Source organism: Copidosoma floridanum, unplaced genomic scaffold (genome assembly GCF_036245765.1).
Source record: "Copidosoma floridanum isolate Cflo_tuat_1 unplaced genomic scaffold, Cflo_Japanese_pri ptg000013l, whole genome shotgun sequence".
In the NCBI taxonomy this organism is placed as follows: Eukaryota; Metazoa; Arthropoda; class Insecta; order Hymenoptera; family Encyrtidae; genus Copidosoma; species Copidosoma floridanum.
This window is the reverse complement of record NW_028321890.1, coordinates 12,463,756-12,480,348: the sequence shown is the minus strand read 5'-3', so window position 1 is coordinate 12,480,348 and position 16,593 is coordinate 12,463,756. Positions and strand designations below refer to the sequence as shown.

At 32.5% G+C, this 16,593-nt stretch overlaps 1 pseudogene; it reads right to left on the bottom strand.

Annotated features, from left to right (window-relative positions):
- Positions 1-4,087: 4,087 nt before the first annotated feature.
- LOC149374865 (5S ribosomal RNA) lies at positions 4,088-4,206 on the bottom strand (annotated as a pseudogene).
- Positions 4,207-16,593: the final 12,387 nt, after the last annotated feature.

Below are 16,593 nucleotides of genomic sequence, written 5' to 3'. Positions count from 1 at the left end.
CATACACTGAATGGTCTATGTACATCAGTTCGCTAAAGTCAAGTACAAGTATTACAAATGTAGATGTCGCTCAACGGTATGATATGTATGCGCCTGTGTATGAGTATCTTATGAGATACTATGTATTACATTTTCTATTATTGGATATATAGTAAAATTAATTTGATCGTTCGTTATGGATTTATTATGTTTTTTTTGCTAATTCTATCTCTATTGTCTCAAACAGATTCAATTTAAAACTTTTAGGTAACCTGTGTAGTAACTTTATATTATTTTCATCTAGGAAATGCGCATTAGAATTACAATGTTCACTAAAACCCGTCGTATTGCGATCATTATAAATAGACTTTTTGTGCTCCTTTATACGTTCGGAAAGGGCACGTCCTGTCTGTCCAATATATATGGCATCGCATTCGGAACAATTAATCTGATAAACACCACATTTCTGTACAATACCAACTTTTTCCTTATTATTACATAAAATGGATTTCAAGTTACGTTTATTGACCATGATTGTATTTACGTTTTGTTTTTTTTTTTAAATTACTTATTTTATCGGATACTATGGGAACATAATTAAACATATTAAATTTTTTGGTTTGTTTTGCGACTGCGTAAAAATATTTTAAAATAAGTCTATTGTTTATTTTAAAAATTAGATTATCTATGAGGTTTTCATTGTAACTATTATTAATTGCTAAACATTTTAATAGATTGATTTGCTTTTCGTAATTAGATTTTGTTAACGGTACTGTTAATAATCTATGTACAAAAGAGTAAAATGCGCTCATATTTATATTGATGGACTGCTTTGAGTCGTACGGTACTAACGTATCTGTGAAAGTTGGTTTTCTATAAATTTCATACAACAACTCACCGTCTTTTCGTGTTATTTTTAGATCCAAAAAATTTAAACTATTGTCATTTTCAGCTTCTGCTGTAAATTTTATACGCGGTACTAAATCATTTAATCATCAAAAGTTCTGTTTTTTCAATATAGTCATACTTATTTAAAATGGTAACAGTGTTTCCTTTGTCAGCTTTACATAAAATTAAATCATTATTTTTGAGTTTTTTCTTTAAAGAAATAATACTTTTCAATTCTGAGCTATTGTTAGTTGAAAATTGTTTTTTGTTTTTATTTATGACATCAACGCATTTGTATCTAAAAAGTTGTAGTTCGTTTTTATCTATACCTCTTGATGCTATTCCTGCGTTTACAGAAAGTTCGATAAAATCTTTAAAGTTTTTAATGTTAGGACAGTATTTTAAACCCTTATTTAAAATGTTTATTTCATGATTCACTTGACATTTATTTTATGTAATAATAAGGAAAAAGTTGGTATTGTACAGAAATGTGGTGTTTATCAGATTAATTGTTCTGAATGCGATGCCATATATATTGGACAGACAGGACGTGCCCTTTCCGAACGTATAAAGGAGCACAAAAAGTCTATTTATAATGATCGCAATACGACGGGTTTTAGTGAACATTGTAATTCTAATGCGCATTTCCTAGATAAAAATAATATAAAGTTACTACACAGGTTACCTAAAAGTTTTAAATTGAATCTGTTTGAGACAATAGAAATAGAATTAGCAAAAAAAACATAATAAATCCATAACGAACGATCAAATTAATTTTACTCTATCTCCAATAATAGAAAATGTAATACATAGTATCTCATAAGGTACTCATACACAGGCGCATACATATCATACCGTAGAGCGATATCTACATTTGTAATACTTGTACTCGACTTTAGCGAACTGATGTACATAGACCATTCAGTGTATGTCGAGCATCTGACAATGGCGTAACTGCCGAAACAGCTGTCTGCGAATAATAAAACATTGTGAAACAAAGCCAACTTTTAAGTTTTTACTTATTAATATATTTATTTTTTGTTAATACCATATGTGTGATATTTCAAGTGTGCGAAACTGGATAAACAGTGTTATTATCATATTTACATGATGTCGAAATCTAAAATGTTGATCATAGCTTAAATGTATATTAAGAAGGATAAATAAAAAAGATTGTAAGCATACGAAAATAAATAAAAATGTAATGCGTTATCATGCTTACAGGATACCATTAATTGAATATATTAAATTAAAGTCGAATACGACCACCCATTAAAAGAGGAAGTACTGTAGAGACGAGCATAGATATAGATATATAATGCGATATGATGTGCCCCTCTCACGCAAATGTAAGAGATGGGAATTCTAGAGAGCACGGGTCGCAAGTAGTCAGCGAGTATCCGATGAGAGCGAACATGGGTACCGAGTCGAACGGCCTGGCAAAGAGTAAGAGCCAATAGAGCCATTGTAACTCGACCGTTATAATAAAGCCTTATGTTTACTTTCGAAAGAATCTGCCTTCATATTTAATAATCCCGCTCGTCCTTCCACAGAGAGGTTCCAGCCTAGTGTATAGACTCCGGAGGCTTAGGATCCTGGCCCGAAACTCTATAAATCACATCACTGTAAATATGTACCGATCTCAACCAGATCTATTTATAGAACACGCTCGCTACTCCGAACGCTGTTACTATAATGTTCCTAGTTCTTAAGCACTTTTTTACTCTTTTTCTGATACGTAAGCAACGTTAGTTTTTCTTTATATTTTTCCAACAAAGCACTAATTCAAAATGTAATACGCCAATAATATTATATTAACTGAGACTATTAAAAAAAAAATTTTGATGTTAAAATATTACAGCGAGCGTCTCTGAACCATTCTGTAACTAATAATATGTAAAAGGATCTTTTCGACTGTTTTTCAGATCCTAAAGAAAAATATGTACTTTAAAAAATAAGAACTGCTTATAAAAAAAAAAAAAGCACCAGTTCTCGTCTGATCACCGAATTTAAGCAGCATTGGGCGCGGTTAGTACTTGGATGGGTGACCGCTAAGGGACCCCGCGTGCTGTTGGCATCTTTTTTTTTGCAACATGTTATTATTCCTACCACCAAAAAAAAAAAAAAAAATTATTGATGAAAAATTAAGATCTTATCAATTATGACCGTTCAAGTGAAGTACTAATTATATTAGGAATTCCACAAAATTCTTTTAAATTCGTATGATAGTCAGTTTTATTAGCTCATTGGTTTTATTGGTTTGCAGGGCGACTGTGCTTACACTTATCATGTTTGACATTTATCATTACTCATGATGCTTTGTACCCTTACTGTCTCTTTTTCCAATTAAAAAATCGATTGTTCAGGGTTACCAAAGAACGATCGTATCACACGTATTTATCTTTCATTATCACTTGATTTGACCCAACAATGCTGCTGTAGAGAATAAAATACCGTCCGAAGATCTTACCATCGGTTACTTAAATTGGTCATTACTGTAAGGTCAATGGTAAACTTTTTAAAAAAAAATTGTTACTATGTCGTCAACGGAGAGTAGATTCAACTATTATACATAAGTTAAATTATTACCATTTTTCCCCCTGGGCCTGACTGGGTTGTAATTAAAATGGTTTAAGTTACGTATCTGGATAAAAAAAAAAAAAAAGACAACAATGAAACTTTATTGGTTATATTTTTAGATCACAAACCATATTATTTTGTATACACTAAAAAAAAAATGATCACCGATTATTAAAATTTGCAGGTAAATAAAATAAGTAATGTCGATCAGTATACTGAAAAATACGTTTATTTTAAATAATATTTTATTGCTAAATACTTATAAATTTATCATTCACGTACAAACTTTTTTTTTTTTTTTTTTTTAATTGGAAAAAGATACGCTAAGGGTACAAAGCATGTATGAGTAATGATGAATGTCAAACATGATAAGTGTAAGCACAGTCGCCCTGAAAAACAAAAAAAACAATGAGCTAGTAAAACTAACTATCATACGAATTAAAAAAAATTTCGTGGAATTCCTAATGTAATTAGTACTTAACTTGAACCGTCATGATTGATGAGATCTTAATTTTTTATCAATAAAGTGTTTTTTTTTTTTTTTTTTTCTGGTGGTAGAAATAATAACATGTTGAAAAATAGAGTATTAAGAATTTAGAAAAGCGTAAGAGCTCCAACGGAGAATGTCCAAAATGAAGGATGCCAACAGCACGCGGGGTTCCCAAGCGGTCACCCATCCAAGTACTAACCGCGCCCAATGCTGCTTAACTTCGGTGATCAGACGAGAACCGGTGGTTTTAGCGTGGTATGGACGTTGGCGAACACCTGAGATCACAATAAGCCTTTGATTATAACGATCGTACCACATGTATTTATCTTTCATTTTCACTTGATTTGGCCCAACAATGCTGCTGTAGAAAATACAATACCGTCCGAAGATCTTACGATCGGTTACTAAAATTGGTCATTACTGTAAGGTCAATGGTTAACTTTTTTTTCAAAAATTGTTACCATGTCGTCAACGAAAGGTAGATTTAACTATCACACATAAGTTAAATTATCACCCTTTTTCCTTGGGTGATAATTGGACTGGGTTGTAATTAAGGAGGTTCGGTAGTGATAATTTTTTATGATGAAAACTTTTGAAATTTCGATATGTTGTTTGGAATAATAGTATCAAATTACAGCTAAATTTTTGAAGGGTTTAACCACACCGTTTTAAAGATATATTGACCTGAAAAAACAATATTTTAACATGTAGGCTTATGGAGAAATCACTTAAATTTCACATAAAAAAAAAACGGCTGAATGAACTTGTTTTTTTTTTTTTTTAAATGAAAGAATATTGTCAAAATAATATTTTGTCAAAGTTTGAGAGAGCCCTACCACAAATTTCTATTAAAAAACAGCAAAAAATGTGCTCGCAGCAGACGACTTGGCAACGCTGCTTTTGGCGCGCGCTGTGAAATGTAATGAATAGTAAAAACTCCTTTTGTAATTGAAAATTTTTATTGGAAATATTATAATTATTAATACATTGCAACATTTGAATCTGAAAATTCAATACTTTTATAATAATTATATTAATTATTACTTTACAAAATAATGACTTAGTATTAATTCTTCACAGTCGTATTTTGTATTGTCTTTTTAAGTTTGAGATCTGTTTTTTAACATTACTTAGCATTATATAACTTTTGATTAAATAGATAGTTTACTTATGTCTTATCTTGGATGATATTTTCTAAAGTAAGGCAAAATTCTGAAATGGTATCCACTATACTGAGTTTTTTTATCAAGGGACTACTCCCACTCATCAATAGCTCCTGTAATTTATCGGTTCCTTCGAAATATTTATCAATTATGTTTTTATATGCAATCCCACTTTGACTTAGTTTTTTTATAAGGGAAGCTGATATCACAGATTTCATGGGCGCATAGCTTGGTTTCAATTGTTTTTCATTCGTAGACATGTATATTTTTTGAAGTACGTCATTAACGGTTAATGTACTATTCAAAATATCTGACCAACAAATATACTGAGCTGTCAACTTTTCCAAAATAACAATATCAACTGCAGCATCATGCGCATTTTCAGTTGACAGCTGCAATAAATTATTACTGAGATATGATAACTTATGACACTGAATATCTGGAAATTGTTTTCGAAACAAAGCCAATGTATCGACAAATCCAAGAATTATATCTTTGAAAGACTGTAACATAGATGAACTTTCAACTAATCGAATGAAGTGGTTGGAATCGAAATCGCAGTTGTGTGCAATCAAAACAACTTTTTCATTGAAACTCTTTAAAAAGTCTAATATTTTAGTAACAGCAACTGTCCGAGAAACTGTTGGTACTTGTGTACCATGTATAAATAGTTGCCTACCACTTTTTGTCAAGCCTGTGACTGCACTTGCTTTAGCATCTATACTTTTACATGGTGTAATATACACGGATAAAAACTTTTTTCGCTTTTCAAAGTGACTTGAAGAACATCTTTGTCGAAAGAAAACCCTCCCGTTTCAATATCAAAAAAAATGTATGCAACATCTTTAGTATTGTAAATTAAATCACAATCAACTTCTTTAATTAGATTTTCAGGCTGAACAGAAATATCTAACAACGTCATGTTGGAACTGTACGTATCTTTTGCCTGCCTTTCTTTTTGATTTCGTAGTTGCTCTTTTTTAATACTGTTGAATTTTCTCAAAGTCTTAAAATGAGGTGTACTCGCTACTGTCAGTCTTTTGATTGCCTTCTTTTTGGCGTAGTTACAATAGTGAACCAGTTTCTTCCTACTCGTTAAATTCAATTTCTCAAATACTTTTAAAATATAATCACTTCCTAAATTTTTGTGCGCTACTGCACAAGCATACCTGTAGTCTGCAGACTCACTAGTGCTAAATGAATAAGATTTCGGACAATAACTTGCCATGGTATTATTTAAACTTTCATTAGCTTGTGATGAACCAGCAAGAACCAATTTATGCGCGTTGCTAGCTAAATCAGAAAAAAAATTTCTCATGTGTTCGAAAAGAGTTGCATTAGTCATGTGACGACTGTTGTCATAGTTTTCTTTTTCAATTTCATATTTACAATAACTGCCACAATTGTCGTGAATGTCAAAAACATGATAAGCTAAATTTTTCAAATCTTCCTCTATTTTTTGTTTGTTGTTTTTGTTTTTTTTAATGACTGTTGCGAAAGTGTTCTTCAAGTAAGCTATAATATCATGGGATAACTCTTTATCAACGTCAATATTTTTATTGTCTCTCAACTTGTATAAGAAATTGCCTACTCCTTTCTTACTATGATTGATGTCGGACTGCTTGACTATCGTATAATCAACCAATTCCTGTATAGCATGAATACTGGAGCTGTCATTGTCTCCAATGAATACTCCTACTTGAGCGTTCAAATCTTTAAGAATTTTGCTATTCACGATCAAGTCAACTGCCCCTTCGGCCTCCATGGATTTGGCAGTGCCATGGTGATTCAATCGACAGTCGTGGGCCTTCTTTGTTTTCGTTTTTAAAGTAATTTCACAAATGCGTAATTTCCTGTTTTTAGTGCAGAAATCAAGAACTTTGCCAGTGTTGTAGCCAATTATGCTACCAAACCCGTTCAAGCTATCATATTTATATCCTGTAGATCTTTGACTCCAACCCATGTCGTAACTTACCAACAGCCTAGTGATTTTTCGGGGGGGTTCTTCAGTAGTAGTATAAGAAAGAAAATTTTCTTGAAGTTCTGGCGGCCTGAAAATTCGTAAAAAAGGTAGGAAATAACTTTTCAGACAATTTTTTTCTTTTAAAAAATCATTTACTTATTTCTGTTACAATAATAAATTAATATTGTGTAGGTACAATGAAAAAAAAAAATATATATATCGATTAAGTACATGATGATTGCTTCTGCTCATTGATAAAAAAATCAAATAAAAAACAAATGTAGATAATAAAATAGATTGTGTAAATACTTTTCTATAACGACCGTTTTTAAGTTCATTTGCAAATATGTATAGTATAAAGATCGAATATTGTAAAATCATAATGTGTACATAATTAAAAAAAAAAAACATTTTCTTATCCCTAATTTACTGTATACATAAAAAACACTCTAAAGGTTACTATGAATAACTACATTTTTTTTTTATTAAAACTTACAGACAAAGTTTCAACTCGTCGATTTTTTTCTCCGTGAGTTCTTTTTCTTCAAGGACTGCCTGTACACATGATTCCCTCGCTACTTGCTCGACCACGGGTCCTACGAGTCTTTCATGGCACTTGAATGATTTATCATTGATACCAGGAAGACCAATGACTTTTAAAAATTTATTAGCTTTCGTTGCTCCTAATCCAGAGTTCAGCGCTCCTACAAAAATAATATACATGTTCAGCAGCTGCAATAATTCAGAGCTTATATCAATAAAGAAGAAAACAATAAATAAAACTCACCTAGGGCTACTTTGCTGTTAATTGCAAATAGTTTCACGCGTTTTGCGGGGTCTAAATATTTTTCACTCGATTCAACATTGTTTACATGTGAACATTTTCCACATTTTACATGGAAAATGGATCCCAATCCCTGAACACATTCATCCGTAATGTCAGTTAAATGTAATTTGTGATTACATATCTTGCAAAACATTCTCTTGGCAATATAATTAACGTTAAGAACTCTTTCACCATCAACAGGAACATCAACTGTTCTTATTTCATCTAAAATATTTTCAACCCTTTGAGCTTTTTTTCTCATTTCACTCAACCTTTTGCCTCGTAAATGTCTATCAACTTTAGATTTTTTAACAAACTTTCCGTTCAAACGAATTCTTCCATTGTCAGCAGCATCTGTTGTAATTTTGAGGTTATTCGTTTTTCTTTTCACTTTGCCCATTTTGAACACCAAAGTCACACCATACCAACATGAACAATCAATAAACAAATAATTTATTTTTATCAGTCTGCCTTTAAATTTTAAATTGATTAATTATAAAAAATTCAACCGAATAAATAAGTACACTGTCATCAGTAGACGACGACAACAGCAGTAGACGACAACAACAGTAGACGACGTGCCAGCAGCCGAAAAATTTCACAACGTTGCCAGACGCTCTCCCTCCCCTTGCCTCTCTAAGATTTCCCCCCGCTAACACTACCGAACCTCCTTAAAATTGTTAAAGTTACGTATCTGGATTCAAAAAAAAATTAGACGAGGAAGAAACTTCATTAGTTATATTTTTGGATTACAAACCAATTCACTTTTTATACACTAAAAAAAAAAATAATCACCCATTATTAAAATTTGCAGGTAAATAAAATAAATAATGTCGATCAATATACTCGAAAAAACATTAATTTTTAATAATATTTTATTGCTAAATATTTATAAATTTATCAATTTTATTGCCAACAAAATTTTTTTTTTTTTTTTTAATTGAAAAAACATACGCTAAGGGTACAAAACATGTATGAGTAATGATAAATGTCAAACATGATAAGTGTAAGCACAGTCGCCCTGAAAAACAAAAAAAACCAATTAGCTATTAAAACTATCATACGAATTTAAAAAAATTTCGTGGAATTCCTAATGTAATTAGTACTTAACTTAAACCGTCATGATTGATAAGATCTTAATTTTTTATCAATAAAGTGTTTTTTTTTTTTTTTTTTTTTTTTTTTTTTTTTTTTTTTCTGGTAATAGGAATAACAACATGTCGAAAAATAGAGTATTAAGAATTTAAAAAAGCGTAAGAGCTCCAACGGAGAATGTCCAAAATGAAAGATGCCAACAGCACGCGGGGTTCCCAAGCGGTCACCCATCCAAGTACTAACCGCGCCCAATGCTGCTCAACTTCGGTGATCAGACGAGAACCGGTGCTTTTTTTTTTCATGAGCAGTTTTTATTTGTCAAAGTACATATTTTTCTTAAGGATCTGAAAAACAGTCGAAAAGATCCATTTACATATTATTGGTTACAGAATGGTTCAGAGACGCTCGCTGTAATATTTTAACATTGAAAATTTTTTTTTTTTTTCAATAGTCTTAGTTAATACAATATTATTGGCGTATGACATTTTGAATTAGTGCTTTGTTGGAAAAATATAGAGAAAAACCAACGTTGCCTACGTATCAGAAAAAAAGGAAAAAAGTGCTCAAGAACTAGGAACATTATAGTAACATTGTTCGGAGTAGCGAGCGTGTTCTATAAGTAGATCTGGTTGAGATATGTACATATTTACAGTGAATTTTGAATTTTTAAATTTTTATTGGCAAAACTTAGTAGTTATTACAGCCATAGCGCTATTTCAGTAATTTAAAAATAATGTTATACATAATTACAATCATAAATAGTCCAACTTGTGTTGTGTACACTTTTACTTTGTAATGTAAAAACATATAATCAAATAAATATAATTCTTACATAAGAAAGATAACTCTTTTCTATTTTTTTTTTTTTTTTTTTTTTTTTGTTATAATATAAATTAATTAATATTGATAATAGCAATAATTATTGAACTTACATTGGTAGGTATTTATGTATACATTTGGGTTTTCTTACCCAATGTATAAAATTATAAAAGGATTTCTTACATTTACTTCATGTCGTTTAAAGAATTGTTTTCAAATATTAATATTAATTGAACAGAGAAACTTTGCCAAGATTTTAATGATGCTATGATTTATATCAGTTAAAAATTGAGAAATTCAGTAAGGTCCAAATTTATGGCATTTTTGTAGGTCTTTAATCGTGGTGCTTCTTTCTTGGTCAAAGAGTTGACATTGCCAGAATATGTGGTTAACTGTATCTGAGTAACCGCTATTGCAAGCGCACCTATCACTATCAACAATTTTGTATTTAATGAGACTAGAGTTCAAGGACGCATGGCCACTTCTGATTCTATTTAAGGAGACAATAGCTCTCCTAGGAATATCAAGGCAATAGTACCAAGGCTTTTTGTAGTGATTATGATAAAATTTAAAAAAGTACGTTCCTTTAGTGGTAGCTAATTCTTGGAGGTATTTTTCATTTTTATCCCAGCATACATTTTTGAAGGTTTTAACAAGATCTAAAGGAGGGATCAGCTCTTCCAGTGGAGTACCATTTTTTGCAGCTTCTTTGGCTGATGAGTCTGCCTTTTCATTGCCAGAAACTCCTACATGAGAAGGAATCCAGGCTATTTTGATGTTTTTACCTTTTCTCAATGCTAGGTAGAGTTTGCTCCTTAGCTGAGATATCAGGTGTGACTCTGGGTTCAGTCCCTTGACGTGTTTTAAAGAGTTCAAGACACTTTGTGAATCAGATAATATCACAAAGTCCTTTTCTTCGCTATTTAGTATCAAATTGACGGCATAAATAAGTGCTAACGATTCGGCTGTGAAAATAGAAGCATATTCAGAGATTTTGTATGAAACTCTAAAAAACGGATTTTCCGACCAGACTGCAAAGCCACAACGTGTACCATCCGTGTTATTTTGGACAGATCCATCAGTGAAGATTTTAATTTCTTTGCCTGTAAATTGATGTTCGAATTCCAGGTTGATGTTGTAAGATTCCAATATTTTTCCTCCTTTCTGGAGTTCTAGTTTTGGGGTGAAAAAATTATCGAAGAATGGGTAATCAAATTTGAAGTATGAGTTAGTTTGGATAATGTGCATCTGAAAATGTTGGACCTGTTCATAGCAATCGACCAGTAGTGATTTTTGGAAATTGTGGTTGAGAATATTCCAATCAGAGTACATTGACAGACGTTCTAGGATTTCTATTAAAGGGTTTTGGATATGAGAGATTTTTTTTAGTAAGAATTTGAATGCTAAATATTGAAATCTGAATTTTAATAAAGGGATTTTGGATTCAGCTGCTAAAACATTGGTTGGGGTGCTATTTCGGAGTCCCAAGGCAATTCTAGTACAATGATTCTGAATAGTTTGAAGTTTTTTGAGATTGGATTCTGCACATGGTGAAAGAAGGAATCCACCATATTCTATAATTGGTCGAATAAGCGACTTATATAACATCATGAGTAGGGTAGGATCTGCGCCCCACCATGTTTTCCTAAGACAACTGGTGATTTTAGTCGGGAATATGCACTTTGTACGAATATACTCAATATGTTTGTTCCATTTGAGATGATTATCTAGGTGCATCCCTAAAAACTTTGCACTCTTAGTGGGTAAAATTTCATTTCCACAGATTTTTAGAGAAAAGGGTTTGAGACTGATGTTGTTTTTACTAAATATCATAAATTCACATTTTTTGAATTCAATTTTCAAATTTCTTTTATCAAAGTATTCGGAGTGCAATTGTGTGTCATTTTCCAAGATGTCAATGGCCTGTTTAGTGTCATCTAGGGAGATGAAAAGCACCTCATCATCAGCGAATTGAAGTCTGTGTGTTAATCCACTGAAGGCTAGGTTTGATTTTGCAGTGTAGAGTGCATATAAAATCGGGCTAGATGTGAGGCCTTGTGGGAGACCTTTATTAGCTTTAAATTGATTAGTATCATCATGAACATTAATGGGTACAATATTTCTTTCATAGATGAGATTTTTAATAAAAGAAATAAATTTTTTGGGTAGATTTAATTCAATAAGATCTTTCAGAAGAATATCTGGGATCACATTGTCGAAGGCCCCTTGTATATCCAAAAAGACTGCGACTAAGTTTTTCCTTTCGTAGAAGGCTTCGTGTATTCTTGAGGTAAAGATAGAAAGACTGTCCATGCAGCCCTTCCCTTTGCGAAAACCAAATTGTGACGGTGGTATGATATTGTTTGTCTCCATCCACCAGACAAATCTATTACAAATAATTTTTTCAAACAATTTAAGAATACAAGAAGCCATTGCTATAGGTCTGGCCTTGTTTTGGTCACTTTTGGGTATAAAGACTACCAAATATGTCTCCCAATCCTTGGGAAAGAAAACTTCGCAATGAATATCATTAAACAAGTCTAATAGTACTCTTTTGTAAAATTCTGGTAAGAATTGTATGATGTTATTTGTGATTTTATCCACACCTGGCGCAGAGTCTGGTTTCAAATTATTGCACGCTGATGTAAGTTCTTCGAAAGAAAAAGGTAAGTTCAAGATATGATTTTCATTTTCAATTATATTATTTAGTTCTGGTGGATCATAATTAAAATCTGTTCCTTTAGGATCACAGAGTTTTTTGAGGTAACTAGCTGCATTTTCAAAAAAGTTCTTGTTTCCATTGACACTGACCGGTTTATTAGATCCATTTTTAAAAGATTTTATTTTTTTCCAGGCATCAGATATTTTAGTATTGTGATTTATTGATTCACAAAATTTTTCAAAAGATTTTTTTTTTTCTTGTCTGAGAGTATTTTTAGTTTGTGCTACTATTTTTTTGTAATTGATGAACGATTCTTGGTCGCATTTATATTTGATAGATTTGAGAGTAGCTTTCCGTATTCTAATTGCTTTCTCACATGTCTCGTTCCACCAGATGGTTTGTTTTTTATAGTTATTATTTTTAGATTTTTTTTTATTTGTTCTCATAAGATTGTTGTTATTGGAGGGTGAGAATCGGGGTTTATAGCTGAGAGAATTTAATATACAATTGTTTAAAAAGTTCATAAATTTATCATATTTGTTGCTAGTGTCAAGGTTTAAATAGTCAATAGAAGAGAATATATTTCGGCTTTTTTCAAGTTCGTTTTCCAATTCATTCCAATTAAGTTTTCTCAAATTGTATCTGTAGTCCATTTTAGGGATATACTGAGGTGATGTATTGACTTCGATTAAAATGGGATAATGATTGCTGCCCCACAGATCATCAAGTACTGTCCAGTTGCATTGAAGGGCTAAGTTAGTGGAGATGAATGAGAGGTCGATGCACGATGTTTTATAGCCAGAATTAGTTATTGTCACATGCGTGGGACTTTCATCATTAAGGAGAAAGAAACATTCTGTGTCCAGTCCTTCTACGATGATTTTACCATTAGGGCAGTCGTCTATACTACCCCACAATCTATGATGAGAGTTAAAGTCTCCTAATAAAAGAAAGGATCCATATTTACTGATACAATTAGTCAAGTTGGACCATTGCTGTTTGGTGAAATTGTGCTCATGTTCAGGGATTCTATAAAGACCAACCAAAAGAATATCTCCAAATGTGGTATTAATAATAATAGATCCAATTTCTAGATTTCCCAGGTTAAGACCTAAATCCACTGTATTAAAGAGAATATTTTGTTTAATAAAAAGAGCGATCCCACCTCCTCTGATCTCTTCCCTGTCAAATCTGACGCAATTAAAGTTTTTGATATTAAAATAATCTTTTGGCTTAAGCCAGGATTCGATAATGACAATAATGTCATAATCTTTAGAGAATTCGTGTATTTCATTTTTATTTCTAATTGATCTGGCGTTCCATTGTAAAATTTTCAAATTATTAGCTTGGGACATTTAAATATAAATTTTCTTTAATAAAAAGAAAAAGAAAATTTGGATTGTGGTGTTTTAATTTGCCTTGCTACTATATACCTTACTATGTTGGCCATACGTACCTTGACTTATGTTTGATTTTTTGCCTTTAGAATTTTGAGTACAAGTTGATTCACTGTTGGATGGTTGAGTTTGAGTAGTGTCACTGAGTTTTTGCTGCGGGTGAGTTATCACTTGATTGTGCTGCTGATCCGATGGGTTCTTGTTATAAACGTTGTTCCGCGAAGAAGCTTCATTTGTAGAGTTTCTTATTCCTGGGGTAGTATTACATTTTCCTTGGCTCGAAGTTATCAATTGGTTAAGGTTTGTGTAAGACAGTTGTCTTTTCTCGTTTTTTTTCATAGAATTTATTGTGACTTTCATTTTTGGTATCGATTCCTTTGGATTTTCCTTATTTATTATGTTTTCAATTAGTGACTCTAGGTTTTTGTTATTTGAGAGTGTATTGTGTGCTGCTAAAGAATAGAGTCTTTTGTTTTAGTAAAGAATTTGGTGATTCTTGTTTGGTTCTTTTCAATTTCTGTCCGGGTGTCTAGAGGAGGATAATTTTCTTTTGTTTTGTCAGGGATGGATTTCCTATCAAAAACCTGTTTTTTTGCATCAATAAAAGGTATGTTGTCAAGAGCCATGATTTCGTTGACTTGTTTGTATTTTTGGTATATTAGGCAACTGGCGTCAATACTTTTGTGATTTTGTCCACAGTTAGCACATTTTGGTACGTTTTCGTTACATTTACCTTCATGCACGAGTTGACCGCACATGATGCACTTCTTATATTGAACATCACATGTTTTAGCAGTATGCCCAAAACGGAAGCAAGAGAAACATTGCATCAGCTTTGGTATGTATGGTTTCACTTCGCTTTTAACGTGCATGATGATAACTTCTCGAGGTAAATCTTGTCCGATAAAGGTGACTAATAATGATTTGCTGGGAATCCACCTGTCATTTTCAGATGTGGAGTTTGTATTCCTTTTGTTCATCCTGCTTACCTCATGGACTTTTACGTGGCATTGAAAGGATTCTTTGATCTCTTCTATGGTTAGTGATTCTGACACTCCATTTACCACGCCTTTTCTGAATTTCCTAAATCCTGGAATGAAAACTTCAAGATTGTGAGCAGCAAGGCTTTTATCTTTGATAAGAGCATTTGCTTCTAGTCTATCGGTAAACATGATTTCTGCTTTGAATTTTCCTTTCTTTGTTATCTCTCTTACACATCTATATCTTTTAAGAAGTACTTTTCCAACTAGGTGAGCATCAAGTTCTTCATTGTCACGTTTAATCTTTCCTACCCAGATCCCATAGGGCCCTTTATTAATATCGTCAAATATTTCTAGCTCTTCGGAGTGATGAGCTTTTACTTTATTGATCATTTCCTTGTTTTTGTTGCCATTATCTTTATTTTTTGTCTCCATTCCGGCTCGATCAACAAATTCTTTCTTCTTGATTTGAGTTTCTTCAGGATCATCTATAACTCGTCTTTATCTCGTTTGACTTTGATTTCCTGGGGCAGTACTTGGAGTGCCTGTTGAATTCCAAGCATTTATGTACTGGTGTCCCTCATCATATTCCATCATAAAAGATTTGCCGTCTGGTTGTTTTGCCAGATGGTCTTCCATACTCATGTTCGTCCACCTCCCGTAGTACGGGGGTGTCAGTCGTTTAGTTCTATCGTGAGCGAGGTTAAGTTGTGAAGCCTTCAGCTCAAAACACACAAGTTCACAATTACAGGAAAGCACGCTCCACCTGAGGGTGGCAAACACACCCTATGACTTAGCTCGTTTGCCCAATCAATTATTTAATTAGTTATTTAATTAATACAGAGTTTGACAAAGCATTTTTCGACAAGACACAATCATACGGAAGCCTGGTCCGACCGCTATCGTATACTAATCATATTTACAGTGATGTGACTATCAATAAGTAGCGCCCTCTGTCGCGCATAGTGGGAGACCGAGACCGTCGGGCCACCGCATCAGGGCTGTAACCGCAGTGCCATGACGCCGTCGCCGCTTCTGCGACAGTGAGCTGACCGCCTCCTCCCCACAGCAGACAGCATCTAAGTATACTTATTTATACAGTTATAGTTACTTTATGGCGAAGTATTTACTTAAGTTTAGTACACAATTCATAGTTCTTTGTAATATTTAAAGTTTTTTAATATTCTCTTGTCGCAATCATTAATTTTCCAGGAGTATTTAAGTATATCATATCTTACATTATTCGGATTAAATTTAATACATTTATTTCTATTATCTCCAGGTACGTGGTAGAAGATTGGAATTTGATTTTTATCAACTATGAAGTTGTTTTGATCTAGATATAGAAATGAATGTGGGGGTACGAAGCCCGTTTTAAGGTTTTTGCTGTGATATAAATCGTTTGGCATATATAAATGTTTTATAACATTGTTGGTGTTGTTCAAGGTACTTTTCACATGTTCTCTCATCAAGTTAATCATAAATACATCAATTCTGACAATATTCGCCATTTCATACAACTTTTGGTTACTTATAAAATGGGAAAAGTCTGAAGAGGCTGACCTATAACTATTCAGGCAGATTCTGAGGCATTTTCTCTCAAAACATCTGATCCGTTCCATTTGGTATGCACTGATGTTGAACCAGCTCATACATGAATATGTTATTATGGGTCTAATTAAACACAGGTATGATATAATTTTAGTTTTTTTGTCTAGATAGGGTGATCTAAATAGGCTGCGCAATCCCCT